Here is a 23,116-nt window from a genome sequence, read left to right as displayed (position 1 = left end):
ACACTGAGATCCTTGAAAAATCACCTCTCTAAAATCAGTGTCTGCAAAAATAACGATGGTATTCATTAAGCGCTTACTATGTTCCAGGCACTGTACTAAGTGCCGGGGTGGATACCGGCAAATTGAGTTGGACAAAGTCCCTGCCCCATGTGGGGATCACAGTGCCAATCCCCATTTTCAGATGAAGTAACTGAGGCCCAGAGAAGTGAAGCGACCTGGCCGAGGTCACACGGGGGACAAGCGGCAGAGCCGGAATTGGAACCCACGACCTTCTGACTCAAAGGGCCGGGCTCTACGCCATGAAAAAGTACAGTACAGTGAACAGGTTCAATAACTGCCACTGACTGAATTTACTCCGAAGCTGCCTCTCACTCTGACCTGCCACAGTCACCTATCAATCGATGATTGGTATTTCTTGAGCGCATACCGTGTGCTAAGCGCTTGGGAGATGCGCAACAGAGACAGCAGACCCATTCCCGGTCCACAACGAACTTACAATCAATCAGTGGCAATCAGTGAGTGTCTACCATATGCAGAGCACAGTACTACACATTTGAGAAGCAGCGTGGCTCAGTGGAAAGAGCCCGGGCTTGGGAGTCAGAGGTCATGGGTTCGAATCCCGGCTCTGCCACTTGTCAGCTGTGTGACTGTGGGCAAGTCACTTCACTTCTCCGAGCCTCAGTTCCCTCATCTGTAAAATGGGGATTAACCGTGAGCCTCAAGTGGGACAACCTGACGACTCTGTATCTGCCCTAGCGCTTAGAACAGTGCTCTGCACATAGTAAGCGCTTAACAAATACCAACATTATTATTATTTGGGAGAGTTCGCTACAGCGGAGTTGGTGGACATACAACAAGCCCACGACGAGCTTATATAGTCCATCGATCCATCGTTGGTGTTTGAGTGCTTCCTGTGTGCAGGACGCTGTACTAAGTCTTGATTCTATTTAGTTGCCATTGTTTTTACATGATGTTCTTCCCCTCGACTCTATTTATTGCCATTGTTCTCGTCTGTCCGTCTCCCCCGATTAGACCGTAAGCCCGTCAAACGGCAGGGACCGTCTCTATCTGTTGCCGACTTGTTCATTCAAAGCGCTTAGTACAGTGCTCTGCACATAGTAAGCGCTCAATAAATACTATTGAATGAAGTGTTTGGGACAGTCCAAGACAGCAGATTTGGTAGCCACGCTCTCCCATTTAAGCACCGAGAGCAAACGAAAAGCGCCAGTTGGATCACCCTCTAGACGGTGAGCTCGTTGAGGGCAGGAATGCGTCTGTCTGTTGTTATACTGTCCTCTCCCAAGCGCTTAATATAGTGTTTTGCACATAGTAGGCGCTCAGTAAATATGACTGAATTGAATTAGGTCCTAGATCGCAGCCGGCACAGCGGTAGCCACCCATGCCATTCCTTCTGAACTCAAACAAAGGTATTTACTGAGCACTTACTATATGCAGAGCACTGTACTAGGTGCCTGGGAGAGCACGACACAGCAGAATCAGCAGACGCTTTGGCTGCCCATAACGAGCTGACAGTCTCCTGAGAAGCACCGTGGCCTAGTGGATAGAGCAGGGGCCTGGGAGTCAGAAGGTCATGGGCTCTAATCTTGCCGCCTCCACTGACCTGCTTGTGTGACCTTGGACAAGTCACTTCACTTCTCTGTGTCTCAGTTTCCTCACCTGTAAAATGGGAATTAAGACCGTGAGCCTCGTGGGGGACTTGGACTGGGTCCAACCTGATTAGCTTGTATCTACCCCAGCGTTTAGTACAGTGCCAGGCATATAGTAAGCGCCTAACAAATAATGACACAAAAAATCCAAAGCCAAGGGTTCCCTGTTTATTTGTGAGTGTTCACAGCTACCTATTTTAAAATCTAAAGACAAAGTAAAATTAAGATCAGAAGCTGGTGATGAAAACTTTGGGAATTAGGAAGAATTTCTGCAATCAATGGTATTTGTTGAGCACTTACTATGGACGGAGCACTGTACCAGGTGCTTGGAAGAGTATGAAATAATAGAGTTGGTAATAATGATAATAATAAAAATAATTGCGGTATTCATTAAGTGCTTACCATGTGCCAAGCACTGCTCTAAACGCTGGGATAGGTACAAGGTCATCAGACTGAACACAGTCCCTGTCCTACATGAGGTTCACAGTCTTAATCCCCATTTTACAGATGAGGGAACTGAAGCTCAGAGAAGTGAAGTGACCTGCCCAAGGTCACATAGCAGACACGTGGCAAAGCCGGGATTAGAACCCAGGTCTTTCATTCATTCAATAGTATTTATTGAGCGCTTACTATGTGCAGAGCACTGTACTAAGCGCTTGGGATGAACAAGTCGGCAACAGATAGAGACAGTCCCTGCCGTTTGACGGGCTTACAATCTAATCGGGGGAGACGGACAGACAAGAACAATGGCACTAAACAGCGTCAAGGGGAAGAACATCTCATAAAAACAATGGCAACTAAATAGAATCAAGGCGATGTACAATTCATTAACAAAATAAATAGGGTAACGAAAATATATACAGTTGAGCGGACGGGTACAGTGCTGTGGGGATGGGAAGAGAGAGGTGGAGGAGCAGAGGGAAAAGGGGAAAATGAGGGTTTAGCTGCGGAGAGGTAAAGGGGGGATGGCAGAGGGAGTAGAGGGGGAAGAGGAGCTCAGTCTGGGAAGGCCTCTTGGAGGAGGTGATTTTTAAGTAAGGTTTTGAAGAGGGAAAGAGAATCAGTATGGCGGAGGTGAGGAGGGAGGGCGTTCCAGGACCGCGGGAGGACGTGACCCAGGGGTCGACGGCGGGATAGGTGAGACCGAGGGACGGCAAGGAGGTGGGCGGCAGAGGAGCGGAGCGTGCGGGGTGGGCGGTAGAAAGAGAGAAGGGAGGAGAGGTAGGAAGGGGCAAGGTGATGGAGAGCCTTGAAGCATAGAGTGAGGAGTTTTTGTTTGGAGCGGAGGTCGATAGGCAACCACTGGAGTTGTTTAAGAAGGGGAGTGACATGCCCAGATCGTTTCTGCAGGAATCAGTCTCCCAGGCCCGTGCTCTTTCCACGAGGCCACGTGGCTTCGTGCTCTGGCCACGAGGCCAGAGAAGCAGCGTGGCTCAGTGGAAAGAGCCCGGGCTTGGGAGTCAGAGGTCATGGGTTCGAATCCCAGCTCTGCCACTTGTCAGCTGTGTGACTGTGGGCAAGTCACTTCACTTCTCTGGGCCTCAGTTACCTCATCTGTAAAATGGGGATGAAGACTGTGAGCCCCATGTGGGACAACCTGATTCCCGTGTCTACCCCAGCGCTTAGAACAGTGCTCTTCACATAGTAAGCGCTTAACAAATACCAACATTATTATTCCCAGCCATGTTTTCTGCCCATAAAAAAGATTTCGCTCGGTTATTCCAGAACACATTTGAAATGGTATTTGTTAAGCACTTACCACGTGTCAAACACTGTTCTGAGCACTGAGGTGGGTACAAGGAAATAAGGTTGGACAGAGTCCAGACCGTAAACTGTTCTGATGTCAGGCCCCCCCCGCTTCTAGACTGTGAGCCCATTGTAGGTGGGGATTGCCTCTCTTGGTTGCCGAACTGTACTTCCCAAGTGCTTAGTACAGTGCTCTGCATACAGAGAGTACTCAATAAATACAACTGAATGAATGAACTCACTGTGGGCAGGGAACGTGTCTGTTTATTGTTGTGTTGTCCTTTCCCCAGCGCTTAGGACAGCGCCCTCCACACGGTAAGCGCTCAATAGATACGACTGCATAAGAGTGTCCCATAAGGGGCTCCCGATCTAAGTAGGAGAGAGAACAACTTGCTTAGGATAGAATGTTTCTGCCAAGACACGTCCATCTGGATAGAAGGTGACAATAATAATAAGGCTGGTATCTGTTAAGCGCTTACTATGTTCCGAGGACTGTTCTAAGCGCTGGGATAGATAGAAGGTCATCAGATTGTCCCCCGTGGGGCTGGCAGTTTGAATCCCCATTTTACAGAAGAGGTAACTGAGGCAGAGAGCAGTGAAGTGACTCGCCCAAAGTCACACAGCTGACAAACGGCGGAGCTGGGATTCGAACCCACGACCTCTGACTCCCGAGCCCGGGCTCGTTCCGCCGAGCCGCGCCCGCTTCTCACTTCTCACTATCAGTCAGAGGTGTGCTCGCCAAAGTTCTCCTCGATGAAGAGTTTGTCAGGAACACAATCCCTACTCGGAGTCCTGGGAGCTATTCCCCATATCTACAAACTTCTGATTTGTTATGAGTGGAGGGATTTGTTACAACATAAATCTGAGTCAAGTCTGGGGATGGAGGATGAGGGGTAGGAACAATATTACACAATATTTCAAGATTTCAATATCTCTGGACTGATGCCAGAGATAAGCAAGAGAAAGCACTTATTCACCATCACCGTCAACGGAATTTACTGGGCGCTTACTGTGTGCAGAGCACTCTACTAAGCGCTTGAGCGAGCACACACGACAGAGTTGGTAGACGGAGGATAGAGTCCAAGGTAGGCCCGACGGCGTAAGACAACAACAACGATATCTACGTTTGGGGATAGCATTTAATGAATCTGGCAAAATCGCATTTTAAAAGAACTTTACAAGTCCACTTTACTATTCCGGAAAATACTTTATCAATCCAACCTAATAGCTTTCTTTCAGTGATACGACTGACACCTGAAGCATTGAAATCGGGCGTAGGAACTTTGGGTAGGTCACTTAACTTCCCTGTGCCTCAGTTACTTCGTCTGTAACATGGGGAACAAGACTGTGAGCCCCAAGTGGGACAACCTGATAACCTTGTATCTATCCCAGGGCTTAGAACAGGGCTTGACACCTAGTAAGCGCTTAACAAATATCATTATTATTATTATTAGCGATCTGTGATTCAAGTCTAATTTTTTTTATGGTATTTGTTAAGCACTTGCTATGTGCCCAACACTGTTTTAAGCGCTGGGGTAGATACAAGTTATGTAGGACACGGTCCCTGTCCCTCATGGGGCTGAAAGTAAGAGGCAGGACAGGAGAACCGAGGTACGGAAGAGTGAAGTGACTTGCTCGAGGTCACATGGCCAGGAAGCGTCGGAGCTGGGATTAGAACCCGGGTCCTACTGACTCCCGGGCCCCTGCTCTTTCCGTTTGGACCTTGCCCCCTCCTATCTCTCCTCCTTTCTCTCTTTCTACCGCCCACCCCGCACGCTCCACTCCTCCGCCGCCCACCTCCTCACCGTCCCTCGGTCTCGCCTATCCCGCCGTCGACCACTGGGCCACGTCCTCCCGCGGTCCCGGAACGCCCTCCCTCCTCACCTCCGACAATCTAATTCTCTTCCCCTCTTCAAATCCCTATTTAAAGCTCACCTCCTCCAAGAGGCCTTCCCAGACTGAGCTCCCCCCTTCTTCCCTCTGCTCCCTCTACCCACCACCTTCACCTCTCCGCAGCTAAACCCTCTTCTCCTCCCTTTCCCTCTCCTCCTCCCCCTCTCCTGTCCCACCCCCTCAGCACTGTACTCGTCCGCTCAACTGTATATATCTTCATCACCCTATTTATTTTGTTTAATGAAACGTACATCACCCTGATTCTATTTATTTGCCATTGTTTTTATGAGATGTTCTTCCCCTTGACTCTATTTATTGCCATTGTTCCTGTCTACCCGTCTCCCCCGATTAGATTGTAAACCCGTCAAAGGGCAGGGACTGTCTCTATCTGTTGCAGATTTGTACATTCCAAGCGCTTAGTACAGTGCTCTGCACATAGTAAGCGCTCAATAAATACTATTGAATGACTGAATGATGCCGCTCTTCTAATTATAGCGTTTTCTTTGGCTCTAAGGAGGCCGATAGTGAACTGCAGCACTTCCAAGCGCGATTCCAAAAACCTCGACAAGATCGCACCAACAAAAACTTGGACAAGTTCAAACGCAGACAAGAAAGACATCTATTAGGTGATCCAACTCATAGGGCTCTCAAACGCCTAGAAACTGCCAAGTCAATCAGTCCAAAGGAATATTGCCCTCTGGCCCCATTCCTCTGCCCCACGCCCCCCATTTTTTTTTAAAAAAAAAATGGCTTTTGTTAAGCGCTTATTCTGTGCCAAGCACTGTACTAAGCGCCGAGGTGGATACGAGCCAATGGGGTAGGGCCCGCGTGGGGCTCACAGTCTTAATCCCTGTTTTACAGATGAGGGAAATGAGGCCCAGAGAAGTCAAGTGACTTGCCCGAGGTCCCAGAGCAGACAGGGGGCAGTGCTAGGATTAGAACTCAGTCCTTTTGACTCCTGGGACCGGGTTCGAGAGGCTGATTTGGTTCTAAGCTGACCTCTGTGGTTTCTGAGAGCTCCAGAGAATCCTCATCAAACTGGATAGGGAAAAAATAGACTGCAATGCCAGCTTGACAGATTAATAATGGTTGTGGTATTTGTTAAACATTTACTATGTACCAAGCACTGTACTAAGCACTGGGGAAGCACTGCTTAGTGCTTAAGAACAACAGAAGCACTTGGTTCAACCTGGGAAAAATCGATCATCCCGCTCGTATCTGCAGCATGTATTAAAGAGCGTGTCCTAGCAGAAAGAGCCCGGGCCTGGAAATCAGAGGACCTGGGTTCTATTCGCAGCTTCGCCACTTGCCTGCCAGGTGACCTTGGACAAGTCACAGCTCCTCCCTACCTCAGTTTCTTCAACTTTAAGTGGGGATTCGAAACCTGTTCTCCCTCTTACTTAGACTGGGCGTCCTAAATGGGACGGGGATTGTGTCCAACCTGATTAGCTTGTCTCTACCCCAGGGCTGACACGTAGTAAGTGCTTAGCGAATTCCATTAAAAAATAATAATTATGGTACTTCTTGAGCAGTTGCTCTGTGCCGAGCATTGTTCCAATGCTGAGGTAGCTATAAAACATTCAGATTGGACACAGTCCCTTTCCCATGTGAGTCTAAGCAGGAGGGAGAAGGATTTAATCCCCATTCTGTGAATGAGGAAACTGAGGACCAGGAGAGTGAAGTGACTTGAGCAAGGTCACACAGCAGCCAAGTGGCAGGGTGGGGATGGGAATCCAGGTCCTTCTGACTCCTGGGCCTGAAAGTGTTACTGCGAGTAATTGAGGGGCAAACGGTAAGTAATGCCGGTTATGCCTCAGCATTGACGTTAAAGTAGTCCATCACCTCGCCCCCTCCTACCTCCCCTCGCTCCTCTCCTACTCCAACCCAGCCCGCACACTCCGCTCCCCTAATGCCAACCTTCTCACTGGACCTCCATCTCTTCTATCTCTCCGATGCCCACTGGCCCTCACCCTCTCTCTGACCTGGAAGGCCCTCCCACCTCAAATCCGACAGAAAATGACTCTCCCCTACTTCAAAGCCTCATTTCAGGCCCATCTCCTCCAAGAGGCCTTCCCAGACTAAGCCCCCTTTCCCCTTCATCCACTTGCTTCTGCGTCACCCTGACTTGCTCCCTTTATTCATGCCCCCTCCCAGCCCCACGGCGCTTATGTCCGTATCTGTCCTTTACTGATTTCTATTCATGTCTGTCCTCCCTTCTAGACTGGAAGCTCGTTGCAGGCAGGGAATGTGTCTGTTCATTATGTTGTACTCTCCCAAGCACTTAGTACAGCGCTCTGCACATAGTGAGCGCTCAATAAACACGACTGACTGAGTGAAAATAACCTAGTGCCACTAAATAACCTACTCTAGAGTATAATAATTTCCATTAGGGTTCCCTTGTGCTGGAAAACTGACCGGGAATATCGTCAGTTAGATGGGAGCTCTGTGTTCCAGTTTTAAACGTCCAACGAACACCTTTAAGGAACGTGTTCTTTTCTACTCTATAACTTTACATCTAGAAATTTGGTCTCCTTTCCATCGTTACGGAAACTTCAAACATCTCACTACAGATTGGTATTTCTTTCTACATCTAGTCACACAACAGAAACTGCCACAAAAAGATCATCATCGGTACTTACTGAGCGCATTACTGTGTGCGGAGCGCTGTACTGAGCGTCTGGGAGAGTGCAACACACATCCCGAAGATGCTGATGACCGGGAAGAAATCGCAAAACGCACATGGGGTCTGATAAAGGGGCTCTGTCGGAAGCCAACTGAGAAATGGGGAATGAAGAATCGTGCATACATCCACCACTGAAACCCTGCACTTTCATCTGAAGAAGGAAGTTTCTAGACTGTTGCCCCATTATGAATAGCAGCAGGAAGACTTAGATTCTAAGCTCTCCACAGAAACTCAAATAGAATCCTGGGGTTTAGCTCATGTGTGTACATACCCTGACCACTATGAAATGATGCTGAAAACTATGTCTTGTGACTATGGAATTTCCTGAAAGAAAAAATAAGTCTTCAAGGACGAAAATATATACATATATATATATAATTTTATATGTATATAATATTTATATATTATAATATGTTTTATGTCTGCTTTTTTCATCTGAAGGCATTTTCCAATCATTACTAAAAATCTAAAGGCCTTAGAATCCTGATTGCGGAGAAAACTGGAGATTAAATTACAATAATTTGAAATCTATTTATTAACACTTAGCCTGCTCAAAACTTCCCCATTTAGAAACTCTCTGTCACACAAACATGTCTCATTTGGGTTTTATCTCCTTGGAAACCTAAAAACACAGAATAATCTAGCATTTATTGCTTCCTCCTTCCCAGGGATAGGAAGACAATTAAAAGGGGAGACGACTAGCCCAAGAAGAAGAGAACACCTTTCTCTAAATATTCAAAACACACATGTCCATACAGTTTGCAGCAAGAAAAATCTTGATCAGGTTAATAGTCAGCTCTATTCCATTGAGGTCTAAGATACCTTTTTCTTGGACGGGTGGGAGAGCCTATTACCACCAGTGGCCACTGAAAAGCAATATGGGCTAGTGGTTAAAGTCCGGGCCTAGGAGTGAGAAGGACCTGGGTTCTAATCCCAGCTCCACCGCTCGTGACCCTGAGAACGTCATTTCACTTCTCGGGGCCTCAGTTCCCTCATCCATAAAATGGGGATGAAGACTGTGAGCCCCACGTGGGACAGGGACTGCGTCCAACCTGGTTAGCTCAGATCTACCCCAGTGCTTAGTATAGTGCCTGGTGCATAGTAAGCGCTTCACAAATTTCATTTAAAAAAAAAAAAAAGCGAAGCTTACTGATTCTTATTAGGTTGCTGGTTCAATAGAATTGGCTGTGGGCCAGTGACAAACCCTCTGTTTCAGTTTTTCAAATGTATAATACTCCAGAGCAGCTGATGGAAAATAAAATACAAGTGTATTTACATACAGCACTAATAAAACCATACAAGAAGCACTCCATAAAAGTGAGTGTTTTCACTTTCTACATTTTACTGGAAGCCATCAAAGAAAGGATCCTGGTTTTTACCGAGTTTTTTGTTATCTTTAGGGTTTGCGTGAAGCACCTATTATGTGTCCAATGCTTTCCTAAGCGCTGAGAAAGGTACAAGCTAATTAGGCTTCCTTAGGAGAGGAAACCAGAAAGCTGAGGTACAGAGAGGCCACCTGACTTGTTGCCTAAGGTCACACAGCAGACAAGCGACGGAGAGGAATTAGAACCCAGGTCCTTGCCCCTCCATTAGGCTGAAGCTGTTTCTCCATTTTCTTGGATTTCTTCCTGATTCACTTGGAAATAAATAGTCAGTTCTCCTCTAACACAAGAGTTGTGCTCTTGAAGAATCTCGCAATGGAAAAAATCACATGTACCCTGACCAAAGACACAAGCAAACAAAACAATTGGTTCTTCCGACACCAATCTACTTTCCCTGATTTGTGGATCCCACATCTAGACAGATGGATATTGTGGGAAGAATGATCCCTAATTTCTTCACAGGGGTCTATCCAAATCACCTCCTGGAAACACTTGCTTCAGCAGAAGAGATTGCCGTACAGTGCCTATATAAATATTAGGAAATAACCTTTTTCCAAATGATGTCCACGGTCATATGAAACATTGACTGCGGAGTTTTAATCCCACTACTGACCGTGTCGCATCCTTGTTTTCCCCAGGGGTCAAAAGTCACTTAAAATACACCCTTAGCCGTTTTTACACACGCTTTTTAGAACGTCCAACCAAATCCTCAGAAGGCCGCAGACCACAGAAAGCAGCCATTCAACCGACTGACAGAAATCGAGATTTCTTGAACCCGAGGAGAGGTAATGATGATGGAATTTCCTGTCATGAAATGACCAGTCATGAACACTTTGGGACCAAGGATCCGTGTGAGGGACCTTGTCTGATCTGACATTTTCTACACTCCAACGCCCTGCACAGTGCTTGGCAACCTAGTTAGCGCCTAATAAATGCCCCGGTTATTATTATCTCTCCCCACCACGACCCAGCCCGCACACTTTGCTCCTCTAATACCATTCTACTCTCTGTGTTTCGCTCTCATCTTTCCACCCACTTCCAGCTCACACCCTCTCGCTCACCTAGAATCGCCTCTCCCTTTGCGTCTGGCAGACCACTACCCGTCAAGGCCGCACTGAAACCATCTCCTCCACGACAACTTCCCTGAATCACCTCTCGACCCTACCCCTAAAGATCCCTCGAAACGGATGAGACCCAATCAACCACTGGGTCAACTTTCTTCTCACATTGGACCCGCCTTGCTTCATTCGGAGGACACCTAGGGAGAGGCGAGTTGGCTCCGGAAGACCTCTTCTTCCCACGTTCTAGTGAAACGAAGGACACCATTATCTGGAGTTTGTTCTCGGTCACTCAGTGAGTGACCCAAGCTGGTGCCAACTGATGGCCCTGAGGAGTTGGCAAGTTCTACTCCTCTCAACGTATGGGTGGAAAGGAGTGTAAAATCTGACCCAAAGAATTTCTCCCCAAGTCTGGCAACTAAAACGGTAATGATATTGACAGACATCGGCAGTCATTACGACCAGTGTACACAACTTGCCACTGTCCCTAACAAAAACAACACAAAAAACCACCGGTAATAAAAATAATTGTGATATTTGTTAAGTGCTTACTCTGTGCCAAGCACTGTACTAAGCTCTGGGGTGGACACCTCATCTGTAAAATGGGGATTAAGACCATAAGCCCCATGGGGGACAACCTGATCACCTTGTGTGACCCCCAGCACTTAGAACAGTACTTCACATATAGTAAGCGCTTAACAAATACCATTATTATTATTATACAAATCCTTCATTCAATAGTATTTATTGAGCGCTATGTGCAGAGCACTGTACTAAGCACTTGGAATGTACAATGCGGCAACAGAATTGGGTTGGACACAGTCCTTGTCCCACGTGGGGCTCACAGTCTCAATCCCCATTTTACAGAAGAGGTAACTGGAGCACCCGAGAAGTTAAATGACTTGCCCAAGGTCACTCAGCAGACTTGTGGCCGAGTGGGGAGACCTAGGTGTTTTCTATGCCTGGATTGCACAGCCAACCCTAAAATCTAATACCCCAAAGTGGCTGGGTTAATTTGAGCTCTCTCTCACAACAGGCCAGAGGTCACAGTGGAACTAGGGAAGCAAAATGACTTAGCTTATTAGGAATAGATAATGGATTTCTTCATATTATATTTTATTGACACCATAACATTATCCATAGGGCCTCATAATTTGATTCAAGCAGTTCAAGATACGGCCTGCCCTTCAAAAGAAGAACAATTTACCTCAGATAAGGGCATGTGTTAGGAAGATTGATTGGTTTCCGAGCGTATTTCACCACTGGTGTGAAAGTATCCCTGGGTCACTATTACTACTAATAATAATTACGGTACTTGTTATTAGCTTAGTATTTACCAAGTACCCACTGTATTATGAGCTGGGGTAATAATAATAATTATGGTATTCGTTAAGCGCTATGTGCCAGGCACTGTGCACACATTCCCTTGTCCCACATGGGACCTCACGGTCTAAGTAGAAGAGAGTAGGATTTAAATAATGACGATGGTATTCGTCGAGCACTTACCCTGTGCCAGGCACCGTACCAAGCGCTGAGGTGGATACAAGCAAATCGGGTCAGACACGATCCCTGTCCCACGTGGGAGCTCACGGTCTCAATCCCCATTTTACAGATGAGCTGAGGCCCAGAGAAGTGACTTGCCCACGGTCACCCAGCAGAAAAGTGCAGAGGACCGTATTTTCATTCATTCATTCAACAGTATTTATTGAGTGCTTACTATGTGCAGAGCACTGTACTAAGCGCTTGGAATGGACAAATTGGTAACAGATAGAGACGGTCCCTGCCCTCTGACGGGCTTACAGTCTAATCGGGGGAGACAGCCAGACAAGAACGATGGCAATAAACAGAATCAAGAGAAAGGCCATCTCATTAAAACAATAGCAAATAAATAGAATCAGGGTGATGTATATCTCATTAACAAAATAAATAGGGTAATGAAGATATATACAGTTGAGCGGACAAGTACAGTGCTGAGGGGATGGGACTGGAGGGGGGAGGAGCAGAGGAAAAGTGGGGAGAAGAGGGTTTAGCTGCAGAGAGGTAAAGGGGGGGTAGAGAGCAGAGGGAAAAGGGGAGCTCAGTCTGGGAAGGCCTCTTGGAGGAGGTGGGCTTTACTTAGCACTTGGGAGCGTACGATGGAACAATATAAGATACTTCACTCCACTGCACAGATCGATTCTCAACAAAAATCTTCAGTTCATGTCTCCCCACTCAAGAACCTCCAATGGCTACCCAGCCACCTCTATATCAAACAGGAAATCGTTACCATTGGCTTCAGAGCACTTAATCAGCTGGTCCTCTCCTACCTCACCAAGCTGGTCTCCAACTCGGCCCGGGCCCGCACACTCCACTCCTCCGGCGGCAGCTCACTCGCCGGGCCCCGATCGTGTCCATCTCATCTCCGACCCCTTTCCCACGTCCTCCCTCTAGCCTGGAACCCCCTCGCCCTCCACGGACCTTAGACCCCCGGTCTCTCCCCCTTCCGAGCCTAAGGTCACGTCTCCTCCAAGAGGCCGTCCCCGATTCAGCCCTCTTTTCCCCGTCTCCCACTCCCTTCGGCGGCGTCTCCGCACTTCAATCTGGGACCCTTGGGCATTTGATATTCACCACCCCCTCAGCCCCACAGCACTTATGTACGCATCTTTAAATTATCTATTACAAAGTACTTATTCAATCATATCCATGTCCGTCTCCCTCTCTAGAGGTCTGTTTCGCTGCTAATTCTGTTGGATCGCACTCTACCAAGTGCTCAGTAGAGTATTCCTCACTTAGTAAGCACTCAATACGATTAATTGACCTGATCAACTTGTATAGACCCCAGCACTTAGAACAGAGTCTGACACACAATAAGCACTTGACACGTAATCATTAACCTTAAATTACGCTTTTAAAAGGCAGATGACAACAGCCAGGAAAATGTATCTATTTAGAACTAAAAACGGATCTCACAAAAGGAACCAAAAGGAAGAAACCAAGAGAAGGTCAGAGGATCCCAGCTTTGCCACTTATCTGCTGTGTAATCTGGGGTAAGTCGCAGCTCCTCTGTGCCTCACTTACCCCATTTATAAAATGGGGATTAACACTTTGAGCCCATGGCTTGGTACATAGTAAGCACTTCAATATCACTGAAGGAAAAAATAGTGTTTTCTCCAACAACATTAAAATCCTTCTTTAATGTTGTTGGAAAAAACACATTTTAACTTTAGAAAACCAGCCACTCTGATTTGCGGCTTGGAGAAGGGAAATACTACAATTAAAAAGGCCAAAGAGTTATAAGTCCACTAAGATACGCCAGACCACAGATCAGTCACTGGCTTCTCATCTAACAAGTAACACCAAATCCTGAGTGAGAGTTCATAAAAACGATTGATTCACTGTGGAAACTCATATATCAAATCGGGGTGTGAAGTCTTAAACAGGATTTCAATCCATTTAATCAATGGTATTTATTGAGCGCCGTGTGTGGAGCACTGTACAAAGCACTGGGCAGAGTACAACACAGTTGATCGCCACGTTCCCTGCCCACAAGAATTTTGCAGTCTAGAGGGCTAGACATACATTAAGGTATAATACATATTTATAATTATAATTTACTATATTAAATGATCTAGTATATAACATATTATATAATATTTTATCATACATTATATACAATTCATAATTATATCTGATTTATAATATAATATAGCAACAGTGCTCGGCACATAGTAAGCATTTAACAAATACCATCATTAATCAACCGGTGGTATTAAGTAAGCACTTGGGAAGCAGCATGGCCTAGTGGAAAGAGCAAGGGCTTGAGAGTCAGAGGACACGGACTCTAACTCCGGCTTCGCCACTTGTCGTTTCACATTTGTGTGTCTCAGTTACCTCATCTGTAAAATGGGGATTGGGTCTGCGAGCCCAACATGAAACAGGGATTATATCCAGCTGTGTGACCTTGGGCAAGCCACTTCACTTCTCTGTGCCTCAGTTACCTCATCCGTCAAATGGGGATTAAGACTGTGAGCCCCGCATGGGACAACCTGAATACCAGCGCTTAGAACAGTGCTTGGCTCAGTGTAACAAGTACCATAATCATCATCATCATCATCCACCCCGATTTGCTTGTATCCACCCCAGTGCTTGGCTAACCTCCTCCAAGAGGCCTTCCCAGACTAACCCCCCCTTTTTCTCAGCACCCCCCCATCGCCCCAACTCGCTCCCTTTGCACTACCTGTCCTCCCCGCCCAACAGCCTTTATGTTTATATGTACATATCTACAATTCTATTTATTTATACATTTAGTAATTTAAATTTGTTTATACTTTGTACAGTGCTTGCACAAAGTAAGCATTCAATAAATATGACTGAATTAATGAATTAATAATAATTAGGGTATTTGTTAAACGCTTACTATGTGCCAAGCACTGTTCTAAGCCCTGAATGAACAAACAGTGCCTGGCATGTATTAAGCACTTAAAAAATACCACTACTTCCATACACACCATCTTGGCCTGACATCATACTACCAGAAATTCAACTTCCCTAAATGACCAGTGACAATTCTGTTATTCAAAAAGGATAACCAAGCGCTTTGCATAACACAAAGGATAGAGCATGGGCCTGGGAATCGAAAGGTCATGGGTTTCAATCCTGATGCCTCCACCTGACTGCTGTGTGACCTCGGGGAAGTCACTTCACTTCTCCAAGCCTCGGTTACCTCATCTATAAAATGGGCAGTGAGACTGTGAGCCCCAGGCGGGACAGGGACTGTGTCCAATTTGATTTGCTTGCATCCACCCCAGAAGTTCAGTTCAGTGCCTGGCACATTGCAAGGGCTTAACAAATACCATCATTAGTAATGAACGAAACGAGTCAGAAGCAGCATCTTCAGACACCAAGTAGCATCTTTGTACTTTGGAAAATTCCCAAATTTACACAGTTGCGCCTTGGCAGAGTTTCCCAGGCCCAAAATGGATTTCACCCTTCCTCTGAAATTGTTTTCAATTTTTTCTTTTTCAGGAAACAAATTCTTCTCCCTCCATCTTGATTCTCCCACCTCTGCCCCGTCACTAGCCTCCTTCCTCCCAGCCCACATTACAGACCACAGCTCTCCCCCAGCCAGTCAATCGTATTTATTGAGTGCTTACTGTGTGCAGAGCACTGTACTAAGTGCTTCAGAGAGTACAGTGTAATAGACACACTCCCAGCCCACAACCAGCTGACAGCCTAGAGGGTGAATCCCTCCTGAAATCCCACTTCCTCAAGCTTTGCCCTATTAATTTCCCAACGCCCTGATCCATATCACTCCCTCGGCTATCTCCAACCCTTAGGATCTTAGCAACACCCTCAGGTAGCTATTTCTGCTTGGTGTATTTATTTTGCCTGCTCTAGTTGGAAATATTTTTGTCTCCTAGTGGGCTGGGCAGTAAAAACTCCTTGTGGTTTCCACAAGCTATTACTACTATTACTAATGCACAACGATGGACACTAGAAGATTAAAAACCTCTTGACTGTGAAGAGCAGTGCAATCACCGTAAAAGTGGTATTTGTTAAGCGCCTACTCCGTGCCGGGCACGGAACTAAACTCTGGGATAGAGGGATCCGAGGAAATCGCGTTGGACATGGCCCCTGTCCTGCGTGGGACTCAAGATCTGAATCCTCATTTTAAAGATGAGGGAACTGAGGTCCAGAGAAGTCAAGTCCAGAGAAGTCAAGTGACTTGCCCAAGGTCACAGAGCAGACTGACCCGACTCCCAAGCCCATGCTCTATCCGCTAGGCCACACTGCTTTCCCTACCACCCATTCAAATGAGAGAGCCTAATCTACGTCAGAGTGGGAAAGAAATGTCTGAAATTCATCTGCTTAGAGAGACGTTGGTGAGGAAGAAAGAGATCTGAGATTCATTCATTCATTCAATGGCATTACATTCATTCAATCGTATTTATTGAGTGCTTACTGGGTGCAGAGCACTGTACTGAGATAATCCCTTATATTTAAACAGGTGGAACTGCTAAACTAACACAGAAGCGGCCCGGCCTAGTGGATAAAGCCCAGGCCTGGGAGTCAGGAGGACCTGGGTTCCAATCCCGGCTCCGCCTCTTGTCTGCTGTGGGACCTCAGGCAGGTCACTTCGCTTCTCTGGGCCTCAGTTACCCCATCTGGAAAATGGCGATTGAGACTGTGAGCCTCAATCAATACAGAGTGTGTATTATTAAGATTTATCCCAGTGTCTGGCACAAAGTAAGCGTTTAAATACCATAAAATAGAAGAATTAAAAGAATCTAACTTGGGCTACCAAAACAGCCTTCAAGAGGACCGGGACTGAAAGAGCTCCTGAAATATTCGACTCTGTGAAATAAAGATATAATGATGATGACTGTGGTATTTGTTAAGCGCTTACTGTGTGAATACGAGGATTCAAGAGATGATTACTCTGTGGCTCAGCCATGATCCTCTCTCCTTCTGGTGGGAGAGAATTGGGGAATGTGTTTTCTTAACCCCTCGATGGCCCCCGGCCTGTTCCGGGGTTAGCCGGAGCGTCAGAGACCGACCATGTGTTTGGAGAGCTCCGAAACATCGCTAACGACTTAGAAACGACGACCCTCTGACCCTCCCGGCCCACTGAATACGCTGCCGCACACCTTGCTCTTTTGCGGCAGTCTTCGATCTAACTTTCCCCCAGAAGATAACTTGAAAGAGAATCATAGGTAGAGAGGAAAAAATTGGACAGACTGTGCAAACCGAGAAATAAAAGCAGCAGAGGAAACAAGACAGATGCTCACAGGGAAGCAGGCAGGAGAATTACACGTTACTCAGCTACCAGCTTCTCACTGGATAATACGTGGTCCGTTTCGACTCAGACCGGTAATATTAGGAGAGCTATTGCCTTACCGAAGAATCTTTTATTTAAGCCCCCGTCAGCGATACTTGACCCTTTCGATTTAAAAGGTTCACGGCACCAGAACTGTGGCTTTCAAAAACTCAGCTAGCCGATCAAAGGGATGAAGGGAAGCTGACGACTCCTAAGAAGCTAACAGAAACTCCTAACCCTTGGCTTTGAAGCAGTCCATCAGCTTGCCCCCTCCTACCTCGCATCACACCTCTCCTTCTCCAACCCAGCCCACACACTTCACTGCTCTGATGCCAACCTTCTCATTGGGCCTCCATCTCGTCTGTCCCACCACTGACCCCTGGCCCACGCCCCGCCTCTGGCCCGGAACGTCCACCTCCTCCTAGAAGCCTTCCCAGACTAAGCCCTCCTTTCCTCTTCTCCCACTCCCTTCTGCGTCACCCTGATTTGCTCCCTTAATTCCCAGGGCCCTTCCCAACTCCGCATCACTTATGTCTGCATCCTGCCGTTTATTAATGTATATTAATGTCTGTCTCCCCCGCTAGACTGCGAGCTCGTGGTGGACAGGGAATGTTCATCCTGTCAATCGTATTTATTGAGCGCTCACCGTATTAAGCGCTTGGAAAGTACAATTTGGCAACAAAGAGACACAATCCTTGCCCACAATGGGCTCACAGATTAGAAGGGGGGATAATAAGGTATTTGTTAAGCGCTTACTACATGTCAAGCACCGTTCTAAGCGCTGAGATAGATACAAGGCAATCAGTTGTACCAGGTGGGGCTCAGAGTCTTAATCCCCATTTTGCAGATGAGGTCACTGAGGCCCAGAGAAGCGAAGTGACTAACCTATGGTCACACAGCATAGAAGTGGCAATGTGTCTGTTGGCTGAGATTTTGTCCTCTCCCAACCGCTCAGTACAGTTTTCTGCACACAGTAGGAGCTCAATAAATATGACTGACTGACTAATAAATCTAGAGGCAGAGTGGCCTAGTGAGAAGAGCCCGGGCCTGGGAGTCGGAAGGCCCCGGGTTCTAACCCCGGTTCCGCCACTTGTCTGCAGTGTGAGCTTGGGCAAGTCCCTTCACTTCTCTGGGCCTCAGTTCCTTCACCTGCAAAATGAGGATTAAGAGTGTGAGCCCCAGGTGGGACATGGAAAGTGTCCAACATGATCAGCTTGGATCTACCCCGGCGCTCAATACAGTGTCCGGTACAGAGTAAGCTTAACATATAACATGCTAAAAAACCAACAGGAATACCTGCTGACTATGCTGGATCATTTGGAAATGACAGAAAACGTCTCTCAAAGAAGAAAATCCAGTATTCGGGCCATTCTACTGCTCCTAGTTATCTATGGAGGCGAGAAAATAGACATGGCAGTCATACAATCCCAAAGCACTGTTTCTTCCAAGTAATTTTACATGCATAATAGCTTATTATAAATAACCGACTGTCAGAAAAAAGCACCGTTTATATTTATATATTACATTCTGCCTCCCAAGTGGCCTCTGTACATTTTCTCAGATGATAAACTGGTCTGCCATCTGACACTAGAAGCATTCACAGGGACAGCAAGCTCCAACATTTGGAACTCTTTCTCTAAAACTACCAATGTCCCAAACTGGAACATCCCCATGTCCGTGGTTTTTAATCCCACTAAAGGGACCTCCGTCTCGTCTTTCCCAAAAGGGAAAGAAAGGATGACAGATCTTTTCAATAAAGCTACTGAGGTGATTTCTGTGCGTAGACGATGGTAAAAAAAAAAAAAAAACCCACAAAAAATTAAAATTACACCGTGGAAGAATTTGGGGATTTTCCAAGAGATTATTAGGGAATGGTGCTCAATGTGATAAATAGGAGAAAGTGGACAACACCCACAAAGCATCTTAATAACAATAGCCGAGAAGTGTCTGAGTCTCTGAGTCACAGTTTCATCATGAGAGGATTGCTTTATAGAAGGAACGCCGGTGTTATTCCGTCCAGATAGAAACAGAGGTAACGAGAGCTGACAGTCTGGACTGAAAACAAATTCGCATTGCATTATCAATTCAGGGTCCCGGCTCAAAGCTACAAGAGTCTGGTAACCAGTAACCATTTTATCCCCAGTTCCTCTAAAGATATGCATTTTGGAAATTAGAAAGATGAAGCTCTTTGCTTAAGGTGCCTTTTAGGAGAACAGGCCTCTGAGAGCATCCTTCTTCAAAAAGCAGCAGCACGGCCTAGAGGCTAGAGCCCGGGCCTGGGGGTCAGAAGGACCTGGGTTCCGATCCCAGTTCCTCCACTTGTCCGCTGTATGATCTTGGACAAGTGGCTTAACTTCTCCGTGCCTCAGTTCCCTCATCTATAAAATGGGGATTAAGACGACGAGCCCCATTTGTGACAGGGAATATGCCCAACCGGGTTTAGCTTCTATCTACCCCAGTGCTTAATACAGTGCCCGGCACATGGTAAACACTCAACCATCTATCTAACCCAGCACTTAGTAATAATAATAATGATGGTATTTGTTAAGCGCTTACTGTGTGCCGAGTGCTGTTCCAGGCACTGGGATAGATACAAGGCGATCACGTCGTCCCACGTGGGGTTCACCATCTTAATCCCCATTTTACCGATGAGGTCGCTGAGGCAGAGAAATTAAGTGATTTGCCCAAGGTCACACGGCAGGCAAGTGGCGGAGCCGGGATTAGAACCCACGCCCTCTGACTCCCAAGCCCGTGCTCTTTCCACCGGGCCGCACTGCTTGGTACGGTGCCCGACACGTAGTAAATGCTCAACCAACACCAGAAAAAAGCAAAAAGAAAAAGATTCCCGGTTCAAGAAGGCAATTTTCCCTGAAACTGAGCTCACCCCTTTGTGTCAGTTTGCGACGGTGAAAGCTGCTGAAATTTAACCTGACCTCTCTAACCTTCTTGAAAAAAAAGGGAAAGATACACATCTCTCCCGATTCACGGTCTCATGCATTCAACACCAAGTCAGAGGCAGACTGCTGTGGTAGAGGAAACACCATTTTGAAGAAAGTTAAGTTTCCTGCACCCTCTCCACACTGACCTCTCCTTTGCTGACCTCTCTACCTGCCCAAGAAGCCCAAGGCGCGCCAGGCAACTCCAGCTCTTTAAGAGAAATGAAACCACCTGAAACATTTCGCTTCTCCCCTCCCTTTCCCACGACCGAAGCGCTCAGTATTTCCTCCCAGGCGGTGCCTGAAGCCCACTCGCTATTTCGGCCCCAAGACCCAAGAAGGCCTAGCGAGGGCCAAAGGGGCAGGGTGCAGAAAAATTCCATTCCACACATGCACGGTCCTTTCCGTCTGTGTGTTTGTGGGGGCCAGTCCCCGGCCAACCCCTCTACCCCTTGGAAAGCTCACAGCCTGGGCTTTAAGGTAGGGGTCTACGTGGGTGAAAGGATTTTGGCCCATTCACAGTTCCAATTCGGTTCCTCCCGCCTCTGGGGCCGTTTCTGCACGCTCGGCACTCTAAGCATCCGAAAATTCAAGTCCAATTCACTTTCCCGATGCTCCCACCGTGCGCGATCAATCAGTCTTATTTATTGAGCGCCTCCTGGGTGCGGAACATTATACAGAGCGCTTGGGAGCGCACAGGATAATAAGGGAAGGGCTGGCATACCTGTTCCCTGCCCTTTAGGACTTAGAAGCCAAGCATTTTTATTCACGTCTGTCTCCGCCTGGTTGGGGGCAGGGACTGTGTCTCTCGACTCTTAGGCTGCACTCTCCCTAGCTCTTGGTACAGTGCTCTGCACAGGCTAAGTGCTCAACAGATACCCTTGACTGACCGACTGTCTGCAAACTCATCCTGGGCACGGAAGGTGTCCGCCAACTCGGCTGCGGGGTGCTCTCCCCGGCGCTCAGTACAGTGCTCTGCACAGGGTGAGCGCTCAATAGATACCCCTGGCTGACCGACTTGCCCTCAAACGCATCCTGGGCACGGAAGGTGTCCGCCAACTCGGCCGCAGGCTGCTCTCCCGAGCGTTTAGAACAGTGCTCGGTGCCCAGTAGGAGCTCAATCGGCCCCGCTGATCGATCCATCCCCCGGACCAAAAGACGGGAGCGACTTGACATCCGTTCCTGGGCTTCCTCCCCCCGAGCCACCCCCGGCCGTTCACTCCTTCATCCGGCCTTATGTACTGAGCGCCTCCCGGGTGCAGAGCACTGCGCTGAGTGCTCGGGAGAGTACGGTAGAAAAATGAGCGGCCACCGGCCCGACACCTTGAAGCCACTCACCCCTCTCCTCCGGCTGGCGCGGAAGGTCGGGGGGTCCGGGGGGGCGTCCTTCCCTGGGAGACCCAGGGAATGCGGGCCACGGTGGAAGCCGCTTCCTCCTCCTCCTCCTCCTCCTTCTCCTTGTTCTTGTCCTCTCCGAGGTCTCTGCGGAAAACAGCGAGGCGCCAGCGATTGAGGGAGAGGGGAAAGTGGGCTCCTGGAGCAGGGGGTCCGAGGAGCAGAGCCCCGGCTCCGGCTTCTCCCGGGGGGCCGGGGGACGCGGCTGGGGAGATGGGGAGATGGGGGGGGGGGGGGGGGCTAGGGCGGAGGACCCGCCGTCCCCACCGCCCCCACCGCCCCCCGGCCCGGGAACGGGGAGGAGGGATGGAGGGATGGAGGGGGGAGGGGAGGACCCCCAGGGGAGGGCCTTTCTCCCTCCTCAGCCCGGGAGGAGCAAGGGGGGAGAAGTAGGGGATGGGGAAGAGGACCCCCGGGGGGCGGGGGGGGCGCGGGAGGGAAAGAAGGGGGCTGAGGAGGATGAATGGGAAGGGGGGACAAGTGGAGGATGGGGGAGAGGACCCCCCGGGGACATCAACTAAGATCTGCCCCCTTCAGTCCACCCCCAATCCAGAGAAATGGGGGGGGCGGGGAGGAAGAAGAGATCTGCCCCCCCCCCCCAGCCCAGGAGGAGAAGGGTGGGATTAAGAGGTGTGTGTGTGTCCCAGCCCACCCCCAAGCCGGGGGGGGGGGGTAAAAACTAAGAGATGAATCCCCCCCAGCCCACCCCCAATCCAGGAGCAGGAGGAGAAGCCGGGGACGGGGGGGGAACTAAGAGATGAAGCTCCCCCCACCCCCAGCCCAAGAGGAGGAGGAGGAGAAGGGGGGAGGGGAGAGGGCATTAAGAGATGAAGGCCCCCCCCGCCCCCAGCCCGGGGGAGAAGTGTGGGGTGGGGGAGGCGGGGGGATGGCTGGGCCGTGACCCGACCCTCCCGGCCGCCCCCCGCCTGCACACATTTTCTCACACACACACACACTAAGACATACACACACAACTCACTCCAACAAAGTTGCCGGTGGCCGCGCGCGCTCGCTCGCTCTCTCTCTCTCTCTCGCTCTCTCTCTCTCCTCTTCCCCACCCGAGCGGAGGCCCCGCCCCCTTCCTGCCCCGCCCCCTCCTCTGGCCCCGCCCCCTCCCCATCCCTCCCCGCCTCCGAGCCTCGGGGTGACATCACCGCGGGCGGCTCGGCTGGGCTCGGCTGGGCTCGGCTGGGCTCGGCTGGGCTCGGCTGGGCTCGGCTGGGCTCGGCTGGGCTCGGCTGGGCTCGGCGGCCGGCCCCCGCTCTCGCGAGAGCTCCCCGGCGGCGCGACGCGGGGCGGGGCCGGGTGTCGTCCTGGCAACAGCCCCGCCCTCCCCTTCCCCCTCTCCCTCCCCGGGCGGGCCGGCTCTCGTGGGCGCTGCGGCCTGAGCGGGAGGGGAAACCGAGGGACCCAAAGGGAGGAAACGGCTGTAAAATGCGGCTTCATGCCCCGTGGGGCTCCCAATCTCAATTCCCAATTTCATAATAATAATGATGTGGTATGGGTTAAGCGCCTACTACCTGCCCATCACCGTCCTAAGCGCTGGGGGAGATACAAGGT

The 23,116-nt window shown here is 48.9% G+C and overlaps 1 protein-coding gene across 1 annotated transcript in view; it reads right to left on the bottom strand.

Moving 5' to 3' along the window:
* SIPA1L1 (signal induced proliferation associated 1 like 1) overlaps positions 1-22,607 on the bottom strand; it is a 363,817-nt gene extending 341,210 nt beyond the window's left edge. The window contains exons 1-2 of the mRNA XM_029058544.1: positions 22,536-22,607; positions 21,500-21,643 (exon numbers count right to left, since the gene is read on the bottom strand). The gene's annotated coding sequence lies outside the window, so the exon portion shown is untranslated. The remainder of the gene's footprint in view (positions 1-21,499; positions 21,644-22,535) is intronic.
* Positions 22,608-23,116: the final 509 nt, after the last annotated feature.

This window comes from Ornithorhynchus anatinus, chromosome 1 (genome assembly GCF_004115215.2).
Source record: "Ornithorhynchus anatinus isolate Pmale09 chromosome 1, mOrnAna1.pri.v4, whole genome shotgun sequence".
NCBI lineage: Eukaryota > Metazoa > Chordata > Mammalia > Monotremata > Ornithorhynchidae > Ornithorhynchus > Ornithorhynchus anatinus.
This window is presented reverse-complemented; position numbering and strand designations above follow the sequence as displayed.